Below are 20,181 nucleotides of genomic sequence, written 5' to 3'. Positions count from 1 at the left end.
GCCTAGTTTGCTGTCTGTTTCCACTTCTCTTTTCTTCAGCCGCTCCCTTCTATACCCTTGTGCACTATCCTGACTTCTCCTCCCGTCTGCTTACTTTGTGCCTTCCAATGCACAATGCAAACTACAGGTAGTGCTGCAGGGCCCACACCCTTTTACTTGCCTTACAGAGCAGCTCTGGAGCTGTTACAGTGCCCAGCTGCTGCAAGAAATCAGCTTGAATGCTCCAGGGGATGGGGCATGGCCAACATGAGCCCCACACCAAAGGAGGGTGGAGGTGTTTAATGCGAACTAGGGGTCATCCAAGCACCGCAAAAGGCCGCCATGCCCTGCACGCCCCTTTTCTCTTTTCATATGCAGATGAGGGTTGAAGCCAACTTTGACCCACTGCTTGGATGACATCACCGTATGCAAATCCGTCTTCTGCAGAACTTCCCCCAGGAATGCTTGCACTAGTTGTTGCATTTGGTTTGTTGTTTGGGGGTGCTTCAGTATTAGGCAGCCTTCTGCCCTCCCATGTTCATCTGAAAATATGTGTTCTCCCTGCAGTTGTTGTCCCCAGATGAGAGTTCCCTTGTGCTGCCTCAGTTAAATCTCCTTTACTTGACAGAGATGTGCATGAGCAGCGGCCCTCCCCAGCCCTATTCCAAATCATACTTATTTTGCATAGGAGATACCATGGTCATGAAGATTTTTCTCCCAGGGTGAGGTTCATTCATTGCATTTTGGGTATGCTGACCCCTGTGATTTCCCCAAATGTGGGAAACTCAACTGCATTATTTGTGGTAGTGGGGGACTGTGTTTGTGCTTTCCTCTGGTCAGCTCTGGTAAAAGTCAGATTTCTTTGTCTCAGATTTTCCTCTAGCCTTGTTCTTCTTTCGAGAGTTCCCTTGTGCTGCCTTAATTGGATCTCCTTCACTTTACAGGGGGGTACCCTAGCAGCGACCCTCCCCAGCTCTAGCCCAACTCCTACTTACCTGCCAGGTGAGATACTATGATCATGAAGGTGCTTCTCCCAGGGCAAGGCTAACCCATTGCACTCTGGGTGTGCTGCTCCTGCGATTTCCCCAAATGTGGGAAACTTGACTGTATAATTTGTGTTTCCCCTGGTCGGCTCTCGTATAATTCAGATCTCTTTGTCTCAGGTCTCTCTCCAGCCTAGTTTGCTGTCTGTTTCCACTTCTCTTTTCTTGAGCCGCTTACTTCTATGCCCTTGCGCACTATCCTGACTTCTCCTCCTGTCTGCTTACTTTGTGCCTTCCAACGCACAATGCGAACTACAGGTAGTGCTGCAGGGCCCACACCCTTTTACTTGCCTTACAGAGCAGCTCTGGAGCTGTTACAGTGCCCAGCTGCTGCAAGAAATCAGCTTGAATGCTTCAGGGGCTGGGGCATAGCCAACATGAGCCCCACACCAAAGGAGGGTGGAGGTGTTTAATGCAAACTAGGGGTCAGCCAAGCGCCGCAAAAGGCCACCATGCCCTGCACGCCCCTTTTCTCTTTTCATATGCAGACGAGGGTTGAAGCCAACTTTGACCCACTGCTTGGATGACATCACCATATGCAAATCCATCTGCGGCAGGCCTTCCCCCAGGAATGCTTGCACTAGTTGTTGCATTTGGTTTGTTGTTTGGGGGTGCTTCAGTATTAGGCAGTCCTCTGCCCTCCCATGTTCATCTGAAAATATATGTTCTCCCTGCAGTTGTTGTCCCAAGATGAGAGTTCCCTTGTGCTGCCTCAGTTGAATCTCCTTTACTTGACAGAGATGTGCATGAGCAGCGGCCCTCCCCAGCCCTATTCCAAATCATACTTATTTTGCATAGGAGATACCATGGTCATGAAGATTTTTCTCCCAGGGTGAGGTTCATTCATTGCATTTTGGGTATGCTGACCCCTGTGATTTCCCCAAATGTGGGAAACTTGACTGCATTATTTGTGGTAGTGGGAGACTGTGTTTGTGCTTTCCTCTGGTCAGCTCTGGTAAAAGTCAGATTTCTTTGTCTCAGATCTTCCTCTAGCCTTGTTCTTCTTTCGAGAGTTCCCTGGTGCTGCCTCAGTTGGATCTCCTTCACTTCACAGGGGGGAACCCGAGCAGCGACCCTCCCCAGCTCTAGCCCAACTCCTACTTACCTGCCAGGTGAGATACTATGATCATGAAGGTGCTTCTCCCAGGGCAAGGCTCAACCATTGCACTCTGGGTGTGCTGCTCCTGCGATTTCCCCAAATGTGGGAAACGTGACTGCATAATTTGTGTTTCCCCTCGTCGGCTCTCGTATAATTCAGATCTCTTTGTCTCAGGTCTCTCTCCAGCCTAGTTTGCTGTCTGTTTCCACTTCTCTTTTCTTGAGCCGCTCCCTTCTATGCCCTTGCGCACTATCCTGACTTCTCCCGTCTGCTTACTTCGTGCCTTCCAACGCACAATGCGAACTACAGGTAGTGCTGCAGGGCCCACACCCTTTTACTTGCCTTACAGAGTAGCTCTGGAGCAGTTACAGTGCCCAGCTGCTGCAAGAAATCAGCTTGAATGCTTCAGGGGCTGGGGCATAGCCAACATGAGCCCCACACCGAAGGAGGGTGGAGGTGTGTAATGCGAACTAGGGGTCATCCAAGCGCTGCAAAAGGCCGCCATGCCCTGCACGCCCCTTTTCTCTTTTCATATGCAGACGAGGGTTGAAGCCAACTTTGACCCACTGCTTGGATGACATCACCATATGCAAATCCATCTGCTGCAGGCCTTCCCCCAGGAATGCTTGCACTAGTTGTTGCATTTGGTTTGTTGTTTGGGGGTGCTTCAGTATTAGGCAGCCATCTGCCCTCACATGTTCATCTGAAAATATGTGTTCTCCCTGCAGTTGTTGTCCCCAGATGAGAGTTCCCTTGTGCTGCCTCAGTTGAATCTCCTTTACTTGACAGAGATGTGCCTGAGCAGCGGCCCTCCCCAGCCCTATCCCAAATCATACTTATTTTGCATAGGCGATACCATGGTCATGAAGATTGTTCTCCCAAGGTGAGGTTCATTCATTGCATTCTGGGTATGCTGACCCCTGTGATTTCCCCAAATGTGGGAAACTCGACTGCATTATTTGTGGTAGTGGGGGACTGTGTTTGTGCTTTCCTCTGGTCAGCTCTGGAAAAAGTCAGATTTCTTTGTCTCAGATCTTCCTCTAGCCTTGTTCTTCTTTCGAGAGTTCCCTTGTGCTGCCTCAGTTGGATCTCTTTCACTTGACAGGGGGGTGCCCGAACAGCGACCCTCCCCAGCTCTAGCCCAACTCCTACTTACCTGCCAGGTGAGATACTATGATCATGAAGGTGCTTCTCCCAGGGCAAGGCTCACCCATTGCACTCTGGGTGTGCTGCCCCTGCGATTTCCCTAAATGTGGGAAACTTGACTGCATAATTTGTGTTTCCCCTGGTCGGCTCTCGTATAATTCAGATCTCTTTGTCTCAGGTCTCTCTCCAGCCTAGTTTGCTGTCTGTTTCCACTTCTCTTTTCTTGAGCCGCTCCCTTCTATGCCCTTGCGCACTATCCTGACTTCTCCTCCTGTCTGCTTACTTTGTGCCTTCCAACGCACAATGCGATCTACAGGTAGTGCTGCAGGGCCCAGACCCTTTTACTTGCCTTACAGAGCAGCTCTGGAGCTGTTACAGTGCCCAGCTGCTGCAAGAAATTAGCTTGAATGCTTCAGGGGCTGGGGCATAGCCAACATGAGCCCCACACCAAAGGAGGGTGGAGGTGTTTAATGCAAACTAGGGGTCAGCCAAGCGCCGCAAAAGGCCACCATGCCCTGCACGCCCCTTTTCTCTTTTCATATGCAGACGAGGGTTGAAGCCAACTTTGACCCACTGCTTGGATGACATCACCATATGCAAATCCATCTGCGGCAGGCCTTCCCCCAGGAATGCTTGCACTAGTTGTTGCATTTGGTTTGTTGTTTGGGGGTGCTTCAGTATTAGGCAGCCTTCTGCCCTCCCATGTTCATCTGAAAATATATGTTCTCCCTGCAGTTGTTGTCCCAAGATGAGAGTTCCCTTGTGCTGCCTCAGTTGAATCTCCTTTACTTGACAGAGATGTGCCTGAGCAGCGGCCCTCCCCAGCCCTATCCCAAATCATACTTATTTTGCATAGGCGATACCATGGTCATGAAGATTGTTCTCCCAAGGTGAGGTTCATTCATTGCATTCTGGGTATGCTGACCCCTGTGATTTCCCCAAATGTGGGAAACTCGACAGCATTATTTGTGGTAGTGGGGGACTGTGTTTGTGCTTTCCTCTGGTCAGCTCTGGAAAAAGTCAGATTTCTTTGTCTCAGATCTTCCTCTAGCCTTGTTCTTCTTTCGAGAGTTCCCTTGTGCTACCTCAGTTGGATCTCTTTCACTTGACAGGGGGGTGCCCGAACAGCGACCCTCCCCAGCTCTAGCCCAACTCCTACTTACCTGCCAGGTGAGATACTATGATTATGAAGGTGCTTCTCCCAGGGCAAGGCTCACCCATTGCACTCTGGGTGTGCTGCCCCTGCGATTTCCCTAAATGTGGGAAACTTGACTGCATAATTTGTGTTTCCCCTGGTCGGCTCTCGTATAATTCAGATCTCTTTGTCTCAGGTCTCTCTCCAGCCTAGTTTGCTGTCTGTTTCCACTTCTCTTTTCTTGAGCCGCTCCCTTCTATGCCCTTGCGCACTATCCTGACTTCTCCTCCTGTCTGCTTACTTTGTGCCTTCCAACGCACAATGCGATCTACAGGTAGTGCTGCAGGGCCCAGACCCTTTTACTTGCCTTACAGAGCAGCTCTGGAGCTGTTACAGTGCCCAGCTGCTGCAAGAAATCAGCTTGAATGCTTCAGGGGCTGGGGCATAGCCAACATGAGCCCCACACCAAAGGAGGGTGGAGGTGTTTAATGCAAACTAGGGGTCAGCCAAGCGCCGCAAAAGGCCACCATGCCCTGCACGCCCCTTTTCTCTTTTCATATGCAGACGAGGGTTGAAGCCAACTTTGACCCACTGCTTGGATGACATCACCATATGCAAATCCCTCTGCGGCAGGCCTTCCCCCAGGAATGCTTGCACTAGTTGTTGCATTTGGTTTGTTGTTTGGGGGTGCTTCAGTATTAGGCAGCCGTCTGCCCTCCCATGTTCATCTGAAAATATGTGTTCTCCCTGCAGTTGTTGTCCCTAGATGAGAGTTCCCTTGTGCTGCCTCAGTTGAATCTCCTTAACTTGACAGAGATGTGCCTGAGCAGCGGCCCTCCCCAGCTCTATCCCAAATCATACTTATTTTGCATAGGAGATACCATGGTCATGAAGATTATTCTCCCAGGGTGAGGTTCATTCATTGCATTCTGGGTATGCTGACCCCTGTGATTTCCCCAAATGTGGGAAACTCGACTGCTTTATTTGTGGTAGTGGGGGACTGTGTTTGTGTTTTCCTCTGGTCAGCTCTGGTAAAAGTCAGATTTCTTTGTTTCAGAGCCTTGTTCTTCTTTTGAGAGTTCCCTTGTGCTGCCTCAGTTGGATCTCCTTCACTTGACAGGGGGGTGCCCGAGCAGAGACCCTCCCCAGCTCTAGCCCAACTCCTACTTACCTGCCAGGTGAGATACTATGATCATGAAGGTGCTTCTCCCAGGGCAAGGCTCACCCATTGCACTCTGGGTGTGCTGCCCCTGCGATTTCCCCAAATGTGGGAAACTTGACTGCATAATTTGTGTTTCCCCTGGTCGGCTCTCGTATAATTCAGATCTCTTTGTCTCAGGTCTCTCTCCAGCCTAGTTTGCTGTCTGTTTCCACTTCTCTTTTCTTCAGCCGCTCCCTTCTTTACCCTTGTGCACTATCCTGACTTCTCCTCCCGTCTGCTTACTTTGTGCCTTCCAATGCACAATGCAAACTACAGGTAGTGCTGCAGGGCCCACACCCTTTTACTTGCCTTACAGAGCAGCTCTGGAGCTGTTACAGTGCCCAGCTGCTGCAAGAAATCTGCTTGAATGCTTCAGGGGATGGTGCATGGCCAACATGAGCCCCACACCAAAGGAGGGTGGAGGTGTTTAATGCGAACTAGGGGTCATCCAAGCACCGCAAAAGGCCGCCATGCCCTGCACGCCCCTTTTCTCTTTTCATATGCAGATGAGGGTTGAAGCCAACTTTGACCCACTGCTTGTATGACATCACCGTATGCAAATCCGTCTTCTGCAGAACTTCCCCCAGGAATGCTTGCACTAGTTGTTGCATTTGGTTTGTTGTTTGGGGGTGCTTCAGTATTAGGCAGCCTTCTGCCCTCCCATGTTCATCTGAAAATATGTGTTCTCCCTGCAGTTGTTGTCCCCAGATGAGAGTTCCCTTGTGCTGCCTCAGTTGAATCTCCTTTACTTGACAGAGATGTGCATGAGCAGCGGCCCTCCCCAGCCCTATTCCAAATCATACTTATTTTGCATAGGAGATACCATGGTCATGAAGATTGTTCTCCCAGGGTGAGGTTCATTCATTGCATTTTGGGTATGCTGACCCCTGTGATTTCCCCAAATGTGGGAAACTCAACTGCATTATTTGTGGTAGTGGGGGACTGTGTTTGTGCTTTCCTCTGGTCAGCTCTGGTAAAAGTCAGATTTCTTTGTCTCAGATTTTCCTCTTGCCTTGTTCTTCTTTCGAGAGTTCCCTTGTGCTGCCTCAGTTGGATCTCCTTCACTTGACAGGGGGGTACCCGAGCAGCGACCCTCCCCAGCTCTAGCCCAACTCCTACTTACCTGCCAGGTGAGATACTATGATCATGAAGGTGCTTCTCCCAGGGCAAGGCTCACCCATTGCACTCTGGGTGTGCTGCTCCTGCGATTTCCCCAAATGTGGGAAACTTGACTGCATAATTTGTGTTTCCCCTGGTCGGCTCTCGTATAATTCAGATCTCTTTGTCTCAGGTCTCTCTCCAGCCTAGTTTGCTGTCTGTTTCCACTTCTCTTTTCTTCAGCCGCTCCCTTCTATACCCTTGTGCACTATCCTGACTTCTCCTCCCGTCTGCTTACTTTGTGCCTTCCAATGCACAATGCAAACTACAGGTAGTGCTGCAGGGCCCACACCCTTTTACTTGCCTTACAGAGCAGCTCTGGAGCTGTTAAAGTGCCCAGCTGCTGCAAGAAATCAGCTTGAATGCTTCAGGGGCTGGGGCATAGCCAACATGAGCCCCACACCGAAGGAGGGTGGAGGTGTTTAATGCAAACTAGGGGTCGGTCAAGCGCCGCAAAAGGCCACCATGCCCTGCACGCCCCTTTTCTGTTTTCATATGCAGACGAGGGTTGAAGCCAACTTTGACCCACTGCTTGGATGACATCACCATATGCAAATCCATCTGCGGCAGGCCTTCCCCCAGGAATGCTTGCACTAGTTGTTGCATTTGGTTTGTTGTTTGGGGGTGCTTCAGTATTAGTCAGCCTTCTGCTCCACCCTCCTTTGGTGTGGGGCTCATGTTGGCCATGTCCCATCCCCTGAAGCATTCAAGCAGATTTCTTGCAGCAGCTGGGCACTGTAACAGCTCCAGAGCTGCTCTGTAAGGCAAGTAAAAGGGTGTGGGCCCTGCAGCACTACCTGTAGTTTGCATTGTGCATTGGAAGGCACAAAGTAAGCAGACGGGAGGAGAAGTCAGGATAGTGCACAAGGGTATAGAAGGGAGCGGCTGAAGAAAAGAGAAGTGGAAACAGACAGCAAACTAGGCTGGAGAGAGATCTGAGACAAAGAGATCTGAATTATACGAGAGCCGACCAGGGGAAACACAAATTATGCAGTCAAGTTTCCCACATTTGGGGAAATCGCAGGGGCTGCACACCCAGAGTGCAATGGGTGAGCCTTGCCCTGGGAGAAGCACCTTCATGATCATAGTATCTCACCTGGCAGGTAAGTAGGAGTTGGGCTAGAGCTGGGGAGGGTCGCTGCTCGGGCACCCCCCTGTTAAGTGAAGGAGATCCAACTGAGGCAGCACAAGGGAACTCTCAAAAGAAGAACAAGGCTAGAGGAAGATCTGAAACAAAGAAATCTGACTTTTACCAGAGCTGACCAGAAGAAAACACAAACACAGTCCCCCACTACCACAAATAAAGCAGTCGAGTTTCCCACATTTGGGGAAATCACAGGGGTCAGCATACCCAAAATGCAATGAATGAACCTCACCTCGACTGCTTTATTTGTGGTAGTGGGGGACTGTGTTTGTGTTTTCTTCTGGTCAGCTCTGGTAAAAGTCAGATTTCTTTGTTTCAGATCTTCCTCTAGCCTTGTTCTTCTTTTGAGAGTTCCCTTGTGCTGCCTCAGTTGGATCTCCTTCACTTAACAGGGGGGTGCCCGAGCAGCGACCCTCCCCAGCTCTAGCCCAACTCATACTTACCTGCCAGGTGAGATACTATGATCATGAAGGTGCTTCTCCCAGGGCAAGGCTCACCCATTGCACTCTGGGTGTGCTGCCCCTGCGATTTCCCCAAATGTGGGAAACTTGACTGCATAATTTGTGTTTCCCCTGGTCGGCTATCGTATAATTCAGATCTCTTTGTCTCAGATCTCTCTCCAGCCTAGTTTGCTGTCTGTTTCCACTTCTCTTTTCTTCAGCCGCTCCCTTCTATACCCTTGTGCACTATCCTGACTTCTCCTCCCGTCTGCTTACTTTGTGCCTTCCAATGCACAATGCAAACTACAGGTAGTGCTGCAGGGCCCACACCCTTTTACTTGCCTTACAGAGCAGCTCTTGAGCTGTTACAGTGCCCAGCTGCTGCAAGAAATCTGCTTGAAAGCTTCAGGGGATGGGGCATGGCCAACATGAGCCCCACACCAAAGCAGGGTGCAGCAGAAGGCTGCCTAATACTGAAGCACCCCCAAACAACAAACCAAATGCAACAACTAGTGCAAGCATTCCTGGGGGAAGGCCTGCCGCAGATGGATTTGCATATGGTGATGTCATCCAAGCAGTGGGTCAAAGTTGGCTTCAACCCTCATCTGCATATGAAAACAGAAAAGGGGCGTGCAGGGCATGGTGGCCTTTTGCGGCGCTTGACTGACCCCTAGTTTGCATTAAACACCTCCACCCTCCTTCGGTGTGGGGCTGATGTTGGCTATGCCCCAGCCCCTGAAGCATTCAAGCTGATTTCTTGCAGCAGCTGGGCACTGTAACAGCTCCAGAGCTGCTCTGTAAGGCAAGTAAAAGGGTGTGGGCCCTGCAGCACTACCTGTAGTTTGCATTGTGCATTGGAAGGCACAAAGTAAGCAGACGGGAGGAGAAGTCAGGATAGTGCACAAGGGTATAGAAGGGAGCGGCTGAAGAAAAGAGAAGTGGAAACAGACAGCAAACTAGGCTGGAGAGAGACCTGAGACAAAGAGATCTGAATTATACGAGAGCCGACGAGGGGAAACACAAATTATGCAGTCAAGTTTCCCACATTTGGGGAAATCGCAGGAGCAGCACACCCAGAGTACAATGGGTGAGCCTTGCCCTGGGAGAAGCACCTTAATGATCATAGTATCTCACCTGGCAGGTAAGTAGGAGTTGGGCTAGAGCTGGGGAGGGTCGCTGCTCGGGTACCCCCCTGTAAAGTGAAGGAGATCCAACAAAGGCAGCACAAGGGAACTCTCGAAAGAAGAACAAGGCTAGAGGAAAATGTGAGACAAAGAAATCTGACTTTTACTAGAGCTGACCAGAGGAAAGCACAAACACAGTCCCCCACTACCACAAATAATGCAGTTGAGTTTCCCACATTTGGGGAAATCACAGGGGTCAGCATACCCAAAATGCAATGAATGAACCTCACCCTGGGAGAAAAATCTTCATGACCATGGTATCTCCTATGCAAAATAAGTATGATTTGGAATAGGGCTGGGGAGGGCCGCTGCTCGTGCACATCTCTGTCAAGTAAAGGAGATTCAACTGAGGCAGCACAAGGGAACTCTCATCTGGGGACAACAACTGCAGGGAGAACATATATTTTCAGATGAACATGGGAGGGCAGAAAGCTGCCTAATACTGAAGCACCCCCAAACAACAAACCAAATGCAACAACTAGTGCAAGCATTCCTGGGGGAAGGCCTGCCGCAGATGGATTTGCATATGGTGATGTCATCCAAGCAGTGGGTCAAAGTTGGCTTCAACCCTCGTCTGCATATGAAAAGAGAAAAGGGGCGTGCAGGGCATGGTGGCCTTTTGCGGCACTTGGCTGACCCCTAGTTTGCATTAAACACCTCCACCCTCCTTTGGTGTGGGGCTCATGTTGGCTATGCCCCAGCCCCTGAAGCATTCAAGCTGATTTCTTGCAGCAGCTGGGCACTGTAACAGCTCCAGAGCTGCTCTGTAAGGCAAGTAAAAGGGTGTGGGCCCTGCAGCACTACCTGTAGTTCGCATTGTGCGTTGGAAGGCACAAAGTAAGCAGACAGGAGGAGAAGTCAGGATAGTGCGCAAGGGCATAGAAGGGAGCGGCTCAAGAAAAGAGAAGTGGAAACAGACAGCAAACTAGGCTGGAGAGAGACCTGAGACAAAGAGATCTGAATTATACGAGAGCCGACCAGGGGAAACACAAATTATGCAGTCAAGTTTCCCACATTTGGGGAAATCGCAGGAGCAGCACACCTAGAGTGCAATGGGTGAGCCTTGCCCTGGGAGAAGCACCTTCATGATCATAGTATCTCACCTGGCAGGTAAGTAGGAGTTGGGCTAGAGCTGGGGAGGATCGCTGCTCGGGTACCCCCCTGTAAACTGAAGGAGATCCAACTGAGGCAGCACAAGGGAACTCTCGAAAGAAGAACAAGGCTAGAGGAAAATCTGAGACAAAGAAATCTGACTTTTACCAGAGCTGACCAGAGGAAAGCACAAACACAGTCCCCCACTACCACAAATAATGCAGTCAAGTTTCCCACATTTGGGGAAATCACAGGGGTCAGCATACCCAAAATGCAATGAATGAACCTCACCCTGGGAGAACAATCTTCATGACCATGGTATCTCCTATGCAAAATAAGTATGATTTGGAATAGGGCTGGGGAGGGCCGCTGCTCATGCACATCTCTGTCAAGTAAAGGAGATTCAACTGAGGCAGCACAAGGGAACTCTCATCTGGGGACAACAACTGCAGGGAGAACACATATTTTCAGATGAACATGGGAGGGCAGAAGGCTGCCTAATACTGAAGCACCCCCAAACAACAAACCAAATGCAACAACTAGTGCAAGCATTCCTGGGGGAAGTTCTGCAGAAGACGGATTTGCATACGGTGATGTCATCCAAGCAGTGGGTCAAAGTTGGCTTCAACCCTCATCTGCATATGAAAAGAGAAAAGGAGCGTGCAGGGCATGGCGGCCTTTTGCGGTGCTTGGATGACCCCTAGTTCGCATTAAACACCTCCACCCTCCTTTGGTGTGGGGCTCATGTTGGCCATGCCCCATCCCCTGAAGCATTCAAGCTGATTTCTTGCAGCAGCTGGGCACTGTAACATCTCCAGAGCTGCTCTGTAAGGCAAGTAAAAGGGTGTGGGCCCTGCAGCACTACCTGTAGTTTGCATTGTGCATTGGAAGGCACAAAGTAAGCAGACGGGAGGAGAAGTCAGGATAGTGCACAAGGGTATAGAAGGGAGCGGCTGAAGAAAAGAGAAGTGGAAACAGACAGCAAACTAGGTTGGAGAGAGACCTGAGACAAAGAGATCTGAATTACACGAGAGCCGACCAGGGGAAACACAAATTATGCAGTCAAGTTTCCCACATTTGGGGAAATCGCAGGGGCAGCACACCCAGAGTGCAATGGGTGAGCCTTGCCCTGGGAGAAGCACCTTCATGATCATAGTATCTCACCTGGCAGGTAAGTAGGAGTTGGGCTAGAGCTGGGGAGGGTCTCTGCTTGGGCACCCCCCTGTCAAGTGAAGGAGATCCAACTGAGGCAGCACAAGGGAACTCTCGAAAGAAGAACAAGGCTAGAGGAAGATCTGAACAAAGAAATCTGACTTTTACCAGAGCTGACCAGAGGAAAACACAAACACAGTCCCCCACTACCACAAATAAAGCAGTCGAGTTTCCCACATTTGGGGAAATCACAGGGGTCAGCATACCCATAATGCAATGAATGAACCTCACCCTGGGAGAATAATCTTCATGACCATGGTATCTCCTATGCAAAATAAGTATGATTTGGGATAGAGCTGGGGAGGGCCGCTGCTCAGGCACATCTCTGTCAAGTAAAGGAGATTCAACTGAGGCAGCACAAGGGAACTCTCATCTGGGGACAACAACTGCAGGGAGAACACATATTTTCAGATGAACATGGGAGGGCAGAAGGCTGCCTAATACTGAAGCACCCCCAAACAACAAACCAAATGCAACAACTAGTGCAAGCATTCCTGGGGGAAGTTCTGCAGAAGACGGATTTGCATACGGTGATGTCATCCAAGCAGTGGGTCAAAGTTGGCTTCAACCCTCATCTGCATATGAAAAGAGAAAAGGGGCGTGCAGGGCATGGCGGCCTTTTGCGGTGCTTGGATGACCCCTAGTTCGCATTAAACACCTCCACCCTCCTTTGGTGTGGGGCTCATGTTGGCCATGCCCCATCCCCTGAAGCATTCAAGCTGATTTCTTGCAGCAGCTGGGCACTGTAACAGCTCCAGAGCTGCTCTGTAAGGCAAGTAAAAGGGTGTGGGCCCTGCAGCACTACCTGTAGTTTGCATTGTGCATTGGAAGGCACAAAGTAAGCAGACGGGAGGAGAAGTCAGGATAGTGCACAAGGGTATAGAAGGGAGCGGCTGAAGAAAAGAGAAGTGGAAACAGACAGCAAACTAGGCTGGAGAGAGACCTGAGACAAAGAGATCTGAATTATACGAGAGCCGACCAGGGGAAACACAAATTATGCAGTCAAGTTTCCCACATTTGGGGAAATCACAGGAGCAGCACACCCAGAGTACAATGGGTGAGCCTTGCCCTGGGAGAAGCACCTTCATGATCATAGTATCTCACCTGGCAGGTAAGTAGGAGTTGGGCTAGAGCTGGGGAGGGTCGCTGCTCGGGTACCCCCCTGTAAAGTGAAGGAGATCCAACTGAGGCAGCACAAGGGAACTCTCGAAAAAAGAACAAGGCTAAAGGAAAATCTGAGACAAAGAAATCTGACTTTTACCAGAGCTGACCAGAGGAAAGCACAAACACAGTCTCCCACTACCACAAATAATGCAGTCAAGTTTCCCACATTTGGGGAAATCACAGGGGTCAGCATACCCAAAATGCAATGAATGAACCTCACCCTGGGAGAAAAATCTTCATGACCATGGTATCTCCTATGCAAAATAAGTATGATTTGGAATAGGGCTGGGGAGGGCCGCTGCTCATGCACATCTCTGTCAAGTAAAGGAGATTCAACTGAGGCAGCACAAGGGAACTCTCATCTTGGGACAACAACTGCAGGGAGAACATATATTTTCAGATGAACATGGGAGGGCAGAAGGCTGCCTAATACTGAAGCACCCCCAAACAACAAACCAAATGCAACAACTAGTGCAAGCATTCCTGGGGGAAGGCCTGCCGCAGATGGATTTGCATATGGTGATGTCATCCAAGTAGTGGGTCAAAGTTGGCTTCAACCCTCGTCTGCATATGAAAAGAGAAAAGGGGCGTGCAGGGCATGGTGGCCTTTTGCGGCGCTTGGCTGACCCCTAGTTTGCATTAAACACCTCCACCCTCCTTTGGTGTGGGGCTCATGTTGGCTATGCCCCAGCCCCTGAAGCATTCAAGCTGATTTCTTGCAGCAGCTGGGCACTGTAACAGCTCCAGAGCTGCTCTGTAAGGCAAGTAAAAGGGTGTGGGCCCTGCAGCACTACCTGTAGTTTGCATTGTGCATTGGAAGGCACAAAGTAAGCAGACGGGAGGAGAAGTCAGGATAGTGCACAAGGGTATAGAAGGGAGCGGCTGAAGAAAAGAGAAGTGGAAACAGACAGCAAACTAGGCTGGAGAGAGACCTGAGACAAAGAGATCTGAATTATACGAGAGCCGACGAGGGGAAACACAAATTATGCAGTCAAGTTTCCCACATTTGGGGAAATCGCAGGAGCAGCACACCCAGAGTGCAATGGTTGAGCCTTGCCCTGGGAGAAGCACCTTCATGATCATAGTATCTCACCTGGCAGGTAAGTAGGAGTTGGGCTAGAGCTGGGGAGGGTCGCTGCTCGGGTTCCCCCCTGTGAAGTGAAGGAGATCCAACTGAGGCAGCACCAGGGAACTCTCGAAAGAAGAACAAGGCTAGAGGAAGATCTGAGACAAAGAAATCTGACTTTTACCAGAGCTGACCAGAGGAAAGCACAAACACAGTCCCCCACTACCACAAATAATGCAGTCGAGTTTCCCACATTTGGGAAAATCACAGGGGTCAGCATACCCAGAATGCAATGAATGAACCTCACCCTGGGAGAACAATCTTCATGACCATGGTATCTCCTATGCAAAATAAGTATGATTTGGGATAGGGCTTGTGAGGGCAGCTGCTCAGGCACATCTCTGTCAAGTAAAGGAGATTCAACTGAGGCAGCACAAGTGAACTCTCATCTGGGGACAACAACTGCAGGGAGACCACATCTTTTCAGATGAACATGGGAGGGCGGAAGGCTGCCTAATACTGAAGCACCATCAAATATCAAACCATATGCAACAACTAGTACAAGCACTCCTGGGGGAAGGTCTGCAGCAGACGGATTTGCATACGGTGATGTTATCCAAGCAGTGGGCCAAAGTTGACTGGAACCCTCATCTGCATATGAAAAGAGAAAAGGGGCATGCAGGGCATGGCGGCCTTTTGCAGTGCTTGGATGACCCCTAGTTCGCATTAAACACCTCCCCCCTCCTTTGGTGTGGGGCTCATGTTGGCCATGCCCCATCCCCTGAAGCATTCAAGCTGATTTCTTGCAGCAGCTGGGCACTGTAACAGCTCCAGAGCTGCTCTGTAAGGCAAGTAAAAGGGTGTGGGCCCTGCAGCACTACCTGTAGTTTGCATTGTGCATTGGAAGGCACAAAGTAAGCAGACGGGAGGAGAAGTCAGGATAGTGCACAAGGGTATAGAAGGGAGCGGCTGAAGAAAAGAGAAGTGGAAACAGACAGCAAACTAGGCTGGAGAGAGACCTGAGACAAATAGATCTGAATTATACGAGAGCCGACCAGGGGAAACACAAATTATGCAGTCAAGTTTCCCACATTTGGGGAAATCGCAGGGGCAGCACACCCAGAGTGCAATGGGTGAGCCTTGCCCTGGGAGAAGCACCTTCATGATCATAGTATCTCACCTGGCAGGTAAGTAGGAGTTGGGCTAGAGCTGGGGAGGGTCGCTGTTCGGGCACCCCCCTGTCAAGTGAAAGAGATCCAACTGAGGCAGCACAAGGGAACTCTCGAAAGAAGAACAAGGCTAGAGGAAGATCTGAGACAAAGAAATCTGACTTTTACCAGAGCTGACCAGAGGAAAGCACAAACACAGTCCCCCACTACCACAAATAATGCAGTCGAGTTTCCCACATTTGGGAAAATCACAGGGGTCAGCATACCCAGAATGCAATGAATGAACCTCACCCTGGGAGAACAATCTTCATGACCATGGTATCTCCTATGCAAAATAAGTATGATTTGGGATAGGGCTGGTGAGGGCCGCTGCTCAGGCACATCTCTGTCAAGTAAAGGAGATTCAACTGAGGCAGCACAAGGGAACTCTCATCTGGGGACAACAACTGCAGGGAGACCACATCTTTTCAGATGAACATGGGAGGGCGGAAGGCTGCCTAATACTGAAGCACCATCAAATATCAAACCATATGCAACAACTAGTACAAGCACTCCTTGGGGAAGGTCTGCAGCAGACGGATTTGCATACGGTGATGTTATCCAAGCAGTGGGCCAAAGTTGACTGGAACCCTCATCTGCATATGAAAAGAGAAAAGGGGCATGCAGGGCATGGCGGCCTTTTGCAGTGCTTGGATGACCCCTAGTTCGCATTAAACACCCCCACCCTCCTTTGGTGTGGGGCTCATGTTGGCCATGCCCCATCCCCTGAAGCATTCAAGCTGATTTCTTGCAGCAGCTGGGCACTGTAACAGCTCCAGAGCTGTTCTGTAAGGCAAGTAAAAGGGTGTGGGCCCTGCAGCACCACCTGTTGTTCGCATTGTGCGTTGGAAGGCACAAATTAAGCAGACGGGAGGAGAAGTCAGGATAGTGCGCAAGGGCATACTTTTCTCTTAGTCCGGGGGCAAGGCTTCAAAATGGGGTCTGCAACGGAGGAGACACAGGGGGCGTGGTCACAGCAGCTTTTCTCTACAGCCTGCACCAGCAGGAGCCTACACCATTTTTTATGATCACGCTGAACTGCAGTGCGACTGCAATTACAGCATGGTCAAGAAGGGAGGCGTCATGCTGGGTGGCCATGCCCTGTCACTGTGCAGGAGCCAGCACAGCTCACACACTAGTCCCCGGGTGCAGCCCCCAACCCCCGGGACACCCGGAGCAACAAAATGTAGATTCAGGCCACCAGGCCACGCCCCTACCTATGAAACCATGCCTCCTTTTTACCATTGCGCTGTTTATCTGCGCGCACTGCATTACAATCTCCCTCGCCACCTTTCTGGGTGTCACCAGTGATAGTGACACCTCTGCCATGCTTGTAGCAGCTGGTCCTAAGATCTACGCCTCAAGCCCTGAGTGTTTGCCCTTGTGACTTGTTGATCATCATAGCGAAGCAGATGCTTACAGAAAACTGCAGGGGCTTAGATTGAAAATAAAAAAATTGATGGGTATAAGGTAGAGAGGAGCGGGTTCGGTTCTCCGAGAACCGAATTCCCCACGAACTCCACGTGGTTTACACTGGTCCGAGGCAGGCTCGGTTGTTCCCGCCTGACTCGGAAAACCTGAACAAGGGAAAATGTCATCATCCCGCTGTCGGATTCTTGCGAGATTCGGATTCCATATAAAGAGCTGCGCGTTGCTGCCATTTTTACTCGTGCATTGAAGAGAGAGCGGAGAGGACGTGGCTATGTTCTCTCAGTGGAAATCTCAATATCAGTGCTCAGTATCAGTGGTTACTTATTGCTGCTCAGTAATACTAGTAGTGTGTCTCTCCTGCTCAGTGTCAGTTCTCAGTAGTATCCTCATCAGTGCTCAGTATCACTGCTCATTGTCTTGTGCTGCATTGTGGTGCTCAGCATACTACAGTACATTACTAATAGTCCAGTGCTGCATCTTGCTGCTCAGTGTCAGTTCTAGTATCCTCATCAGTGCTCACTATCACTGCTCATTGCATTGTGGTGTTCTGTATACTACAGTAACATAGTAATATAGTATATATAGAGGAGCGGGTTCGGTTCTCCGAGAACCGAATTCCCGACGAACTCCACGTGGTTTACACTGGTCCGTGGCAGGCTCGGTTGTTCCCGCCTGACTCGGAAAACCTGAACAAGGGAAAATGTCATCATCCCGCTGTCGGATTCTCGCGAGATTCGGATTCCATATAAAGAGCTGCGCGTTGCCGCCATTTTTACTCGTGCATTGAAGAGAGAGCGGAGAGGACGTGGCTATGTTCTCTCAGTGGAAATCTCAATATCAGTGCCCAGTATCAGTGGTTACTTATTGCTGCTCAGTAATACTAGTAGTGTGTCTCTCCTGCTCAGTGTCAGTTCTCAGTAGTATCCTCATCAGTGCTCAGTATCACTGCTCATTGTCTTGTGCTGCATTGTGGTGCTCAGCATACAACAGTACATTACTAATAGTCCAGTGCTGCATCTTGCTGCTCATGTTGGCTATGCCCCAGCCCCTGAAGCATTCAAGCTGATTTCTTGCAGCAGCTGGGCACTGTAACAGCTCCAGAGCTGCTCTGTAAGGCAAGTAAAAGGGTGTTGGCCCTGCAGCACTACCTGTAGTTTGCATTGTGCGTTGGAAGGCACAAAGTAAGCAGACAGGAGAAGTCAGGAGAGTGCACAAGGGCATAGAAGGCAGGGGCTCAAGAAAAGAGAAGTGGAAACAGACAGCAAACTAGGCTGGAGAGAGACCTGAGACAAAGAGATCTGAATTATACGAGTAGCCGACCAGAGGAAACACAAATTATGCAGTCAAGTGTCCCACATTTGGGGAAATCGTAGGAGCAGCACACCCAGAGTGCAATGGGTGAGCCTTGCCCTGGTAGAAGCACCTTCCTGATCATAGTATCTCACTTGGCAGGTAAGTAGGAGTTGGGCTTGAGCTGGGGAGGGTCGCTGCTCGGGCACCCCCCTGTCAAGTGAAGGAGATCCAACTGAGGCAGCACAAGGAAACTCTCAAAAAAAGAACAAGGCTAGAGGAAGATCTGAGACAAAGAAATCTGACTTTTACCAGAGCTGACCAGAGGAAAGCACAAACACAGTCCCCCACTACCACAAATAATGCAGTCGAGTTTCCCACATTTGGGGAAATCACAGGGGTCAGCATACCCAGAATGCAATGAATGAACCTCACCCTGGGAGAACAATCTTCATGACCATGGTATCTCCTATGCAAAATAAGTATGATTTGGGATAGGGCTGGGGAGGGCCGCTGCTCAGGCACATCTCTTTCAAGTAAAGGAGATTCAACTGAGGCAGCACAAGGGAACTCTCATCTGGGGACAACAACTGCAGGGAGAACACATATTTTCAGATGAACATGGGAGAGCTGAAGGCTGCCTAATACTGAAGCACCCCAAACAACAAACCAAATGCAACAACTAGTACAAGCATTCCTGGGGGAAGGTCTGCAGAAGACGGATTTGCATACGGTGATGTCATCCAAGCAGTGGGCCAAAGTTGGCTGGAACCCTCATCTGCATATGAAAAGAGAAAAGGGGTATGCAGGGCATGGCGGCCTTTTGCGGCGCTTGGATGACCCTTAGTTCGCATTAAACACCTCCACCCTCCGTCGGTGTGGGGCTCATGTTGGCTATGCCCCAGCCCCTGAAGCATTCAAGCTGATTTCTTGCAGCAGCTGGGCACTGTAACAGCTCCAGAGCTGCTCTGAAAGGCAAGTAAAAGGGTGTGGGCCCTGCAGCACTACCTGTAGTTTGCATTGTGCGTTGGAAGGCACAAAGTAAGCAGACAGGAGAAGTCAGGAGAGTGCACAAGGGCATAGAAGGCAGCGGCTCAAGAAAAGAGAAGTGGAAACAGACAGCAAACTAGGCTGGAGAGAGACCTGAGACAAAGAGATCTGAATTATACGAGTAGCCGACTAGAGGAAACACAAATTATGCAGTCAAGTGTCCCACATTTGGGGAAATCGTAGGAGCAGCACACCCAGAGTGCAATGGGTGAGCCTTGCCCTGGGAGAAGCACCTTCCTGATCATAGTATCTCACCTGGCAGGTAAGTAGGAGTTGGGCTAGAGATGGGGAGGGTCGCTGCTCGGGCACCCCCCTGTCAAGTGAAGGAGATCCAACTGAGGCAGCACAAGGAAACTCTCAAAAAAAGAACAAGGCTAGAGGAAGATCTGAGACAAAGAAATCTGACTTTTACCAGAGCTGACCAGAGGAAAGCACAAACACAGTCCCCCACTACCACAAATAATGCAGTCGAGTTTCCCACATTTGGGGAAATCACAGGGGTCAGCATACCCAGAATGCAATGAATGAACCTCACCCTGGGAGAACAATCTTCATGACCATGGTATCTCCTATGCAAAATAAGTATGATTTGGGATAGGGCTGGGGAGGGCCGCTGCTCAGGCACATCTCTTTCAAGTAAAGGAGATTCAACTGAGGCAGCACAAGGGAACTCTCATCTGGGGACAACAACTGCAGGGAGAACACATATTTTCAGATGAACATGGGAGAGCTGAAGGCTGCCTAATACTGAAGCACCCCAAACAACAAACCAAATGCAACAACTAGTACAAGCATTCCTGGGGGAAGGTCTGCAGAAGACGGATTTGCATACGGTGATGTCATCCAAGCAGTGGGCCAAAGTTGGCTGGAACCCTCATCTGCATATGAAAAGAGAAAAGGGGTATGCAGGGCATGGCGGCCTTTTGCGGCGCTTGGATGACCCTTAGTTCGCATTAAACACCTCCACCCTCCGTCGGTGTGGGGCTCATGTTGGCTATGCCCCAGCCCCTGAAGCATTCAAGCTGATTTCTTGCAGCAGCTGGGCACTGTAACAGCTCCAGAGCTGCTCTGAAAGGCAAGTAAAAGGGTGTGGGCCCTGCAGCACTACCTGTAGTTTGCATTGTGCGTTGGAAGGCACA

At 50.2% G+C, this 20,181-nt stretch overlaps 27 non-coding genes and 3 pseudogenes across 27 annotated transcripts; 13 read left to right on the top strand and 17 right to left on the bottom strand.

Moving 5' to 3' along the window:
* Positions 1–650: 650 nt before the first annotated feature.
* Positions 651–814, top strand: LOC135005583 (U1 spliceosomal RNA). Its single transcript, XR_010206117.1, has one exon. It is a non-coding gene; the product is annotated as a U1 spliceosomal RNA (small nuclear RNA).
* A 152-nt stretch (positions 815–966) lies between these two features.
* LOC135005895 (U1 spliceosomal RNA) lies at positions 967–1,129 on the top strand. Its single transcript, XR_010206413.1, has one exon. It is a non-coding gene; the product is annotated as a U1 spliceosomal RNA (small nuclear RNA).
* A 674-nt stretch (positions 1,130–1,803) lies between these two features.
* On the top strand, positions 1,804–1,967 carry LOC135005727 (U1 spliceosomal RNA). The gene has a single exon (XR_010206254.1). It is a non-coding gene; the product is annotated as a U1 spliceosomal RNA (small nuclear RNA).
* A 152-nt stretch (positions 1,968–2,119) lies between these two features.
* LOC135005971 (U1 spliceosomal RNA) lies at positions 2,120–2,255 on the top strand (annotated as a pseudogene).
* A 698-nt stretch (positions 2,256–2,953) lies between these two features.
* LOC135005694 (U1 spliceosomal RNA) lies at positions 2,954–3,117 on the top strand. Its single transcript, XR_010206222.1, has one exon. It is a non-coding gene; the product is annotated as a U1 spliceosomal RNA (small nuclear RNA).
* Positions 3,118–3,269: 152 nt separating this feature from the next.
* LOC135005832 (U1 spliceosomal RNA) lies at positions 3,270–3,432 on the top strand. The gene has a single exon (XR_010206353.1). It is a non-coding gene; the product is annotated as a U1 spliceosomal RNA (small nuclear RNA).
* Positions 3,433–4,106: 674 nt separating this feature from the next.
* Positions 4,107–4,270, top strand: LOC135005741 (U1 spliceosomal RNA). The gene has a single exon (XR_010206267.1). It is a non-coding gene; the product is annotated as a U1 spliceosomal RNA (small nuclear RNA).
* Positions 4,271–4,422: 152 nt separating this feature from the next.
* Positions 4,423–4,585, top strand: LOC135005931 (U1 spliceosomal RNA). The gene has a single exon (XR_010206428.1). It is a non-coding gene; the product is annotated as a U1 spliceosomal RNA (small nuclear RNA).
* A 674-nt stretch (positions 4,586–5,259) lies between these two features.
* Positions 5,260–5,423, top strand: LOC135005683 (U1 spliceosomal RNA). Its single transcript, XR_010206211.1, has one exon. It is a non-coding gene; the product is annotated as a U1 spliceosomal RNA (small nuclear RNA).
* A 142-nt stretch (positions 5,424–5,565) lies between these two features.
* LOC135005784 (U1 spliceosomal RNA) lies at positions 5,566–5,728 on the top strand. The gene has a single exon (XR_010206309.1). It is a non-coding gene; the product is annotated as a U1 spliceosomal RNA (small nuclear RNA).
* Positions 5,729–6,402: 674 nt separating this feature from the next.
* On the top strand, positions 6,403–6,566 carry LOC135005707 (U1 spliceosomal RNA). The gene has a single exon (XR_010206235.1). It is a non-coding gene; the product is annotated as a U1 spliceosomal RNA (small nuclear RNA).
* Positions 6,567–6,718: 152 nt separating this feature from the next.
* LOC135005809 (U1 spliceosomal RNA) lies at positions 6,719–6,881 on the top strand. Its single transcript, XR_010206333.1, has one exon. It is a non-coding gene; the product is annotated as a U1 spliceosomal RNA (small nuclear RNA).
* An 828-nt stretch (positions 6,882–7,709) lies between these two features.
* On the bottom strand, positions 7,710–7,872 carry LOC135005839 (U1 spliceosomal RNA). The gene has a single exon (XR_010206360.1). It is a non-coding gene; the product is annotated as a U1 spliceosomal RNA (small nuclear RNA).
* Positions 7,873–8,340: 468 nt separating this feature from the next.
* LOC135005755 (U1 spliceosomal RNA) lies at positions 8,341–8,503 on the top strand. The gene has a single exon (XR_010206281.1). It is a non-coding gene; the product is annotated as a U1 spliceosomal RNA (small nuclear RNA).
* Positions 8,504–9,358: 855 nt separating this feature from the next.
* Positions 9,359–9,494, bottom strand: LOC135005937 (U1 spliceosomal RNA; annotated as a pseudogene).
* A 152-nt stretch (positions 9,495–9,646) lies between these two features.
* Positions 9,647–9,810, bottom strand: LOC135005582 (U1 spliceosomal RNA). Its single transcript, XR_010206116.1, has one exon. It is a non-coding gene; the product is annotated as a U1 spliceosomal RNA (small nuclear RNA).
* Positions 9,811–10,484: 674 nt separating this feature from the next.
* Positions 10,485–10,647, bottom strand: LOC135005947 (U1 spliceosomal RNA). Its single transcript, XR_010206439.1, has one exon. It is a non-coding gene; the product is annotated as a U1 spliceosomal RNA (small nuclear RNA).
* A 152-nt stretch (positions 10,648–10,799) lies between these two features.
* On the bottom strand, positions 10,800–10,963 carry LOC135005609 (U1 spliceosomal RNA). Its single transcript, XR_010206142.1, has one exon. It is a non-coding gene; the product is annotated as a U1 spliceosomal RNA (small nuclear RNA).
* Positions 10,964–11,637: 674 nt separating this feature from the next.
* LOC135005749 (U1 spliceosomal RNA) lies at positions 11,638–11,800 on the bottom strand. Its single transcript, XR_010206275.1, has one exon. It is a non-coding gene; the product is annotated as a U1 spliceosomal RNA (small nuclear RNA).
* Positions 11,801–11,951: 151 nt separating this feature from the next.
* Positions 11,952–12,115, bottom strand: LOC135005686 (U1 spliceosomal RNA). Its single transcript, XR_010206214.1, has one exon. It is a non-coding gene; the product is annotated as a U1 spliceosomal RNA (small nuclear RNA).
* A 674-nt stretch (positions 12,116–12,789) lies between these two features.
* On the bottom strand, positions 12,790–12,952 carry LOC135005900 (U1 spliceosomal RNA). Its single transcript, XR_010206416.1, has one exon. It is a non-coding gene; the product is annotated as a U1 spliceosomal RNA (small nuclear RNA).
* Positions 12,953–13,104: 152 nt separating this feature from the next.
* LOC135005726 (U1 spliceosomal RNA) lies at positions 13,105–13,268 on the bottom strand. Its single transcript, XR_010206253.1, has one exon. It is a non-coding gene; the product is annotated as a U1 spliceosomal RNA (small nuclear RNA).
* Positions 13,269–13,969: 701 nt separating this feature from the next.
* LOC135005927 (U1 spliceosomal RNA) lies at positions 13,970–14,105 on the bottom strand (annotated as a pseudogene).
* Positions 14,106–14,257: 152 nt separating this feature from the next.
* On the bottom strand, positions 14,258–14,421 carry LOC135006055 (U1 spliceosomal RNA). Its single transcript, XR_010206513.1, has one exon. It is a non-coding gene; the product is annotated as a U1 spliceosomal RNA (small nuclear RNA).
* Positions 14,422–15,095: 674 nt separating this feature from the next.
* Positions 15,096–15,258, bottom strand: LOC135005796 (U1 spliceosomal RNA). Its single transcript, XR_010206320.1, has one exon. It is a non-coding gene; the product is annotated as a U1 spliceosomal RNA (small nuclear RNA).
* A 152-nt stretch (positions 15,259–15,410) lies between these two features.
* Positions 15,411–15,574, bottom strand: LOC135006054 (U1 spliceosomal RNA). Its single transcript, XR_010206512.1, has one exon. It is a non-coding gene; the product is annotated as a U1 spliceosomal RNA (small nuclear RNA).
* Positions 15,575–17,998: 2,424 nt separating this feature from the next.
* LOC135005985 (U1 spliceosomal RNA) lies at positions 17,999–18,162 on the bottom strand. The gene has a single exon (XR_010206459.1). It is a non-coding gene; the product is annotated as a U1 spliceosomal RNA (small nuclear RNA).
* Positions 18,163–18,314: 152 nt separating this feature from the next.
* On the bottom strand, positions 18,315–18,478 carry LOC135005858 (U1 spliceosomal RNA). Its single transcript, XR_010206378.1, has one exon. It is a non-coding gene; the product is annotated as a U1 spliceosomal RNA (small nuclear RNA).
* A 670-nt stretch (positions 18,479–19,148) lies between these two features.
* On the bottom strand, positions 19,149–19,312 carry LOC135005907 (U1 spliceosomal RNA). Its single transcript, XR_010206423.1, has one exon. It is a non-coding gene; the product is annotated as a U1 spliceosomal RNA (small nuclear RNA).
* A 152-nt stretch (positions 19,313–19,464) lies between these two features.
* Positions 19,465–19,628, bottom strand: LOC135005847 (U1 spliceosomal RNA). The gene has a single exon (XR_010206367.1). It is a non-coding gene; the product is annotated as a U1 spliceosomal RNA (small nuclear RNA).
* Between the last annotated feature and the right edge of the window lie 553 nt (positions 19,629–20,181).

This window comes from Pseudophryne corroboree, unplaced genomic scaffold, assembly GCF_028390025.1.
Source record: "Pseudophryne corroboree isolate aPseCor3 unplaced genomic scaffold, aPseCor3.hap2 scaffold_207, whole genome shotgun sequence".
Lineage (NCBI taxonomy): Eukaryota > Metazoa > Chordata > Amphibia > Anura > Myobatrachidae > Pseudophryne > Pseudophryne corroboree.
Note: the sequence above shows the minus strand (reverse complement) of the source record. Positions and strands in the feature narration are given on the sequence as shown.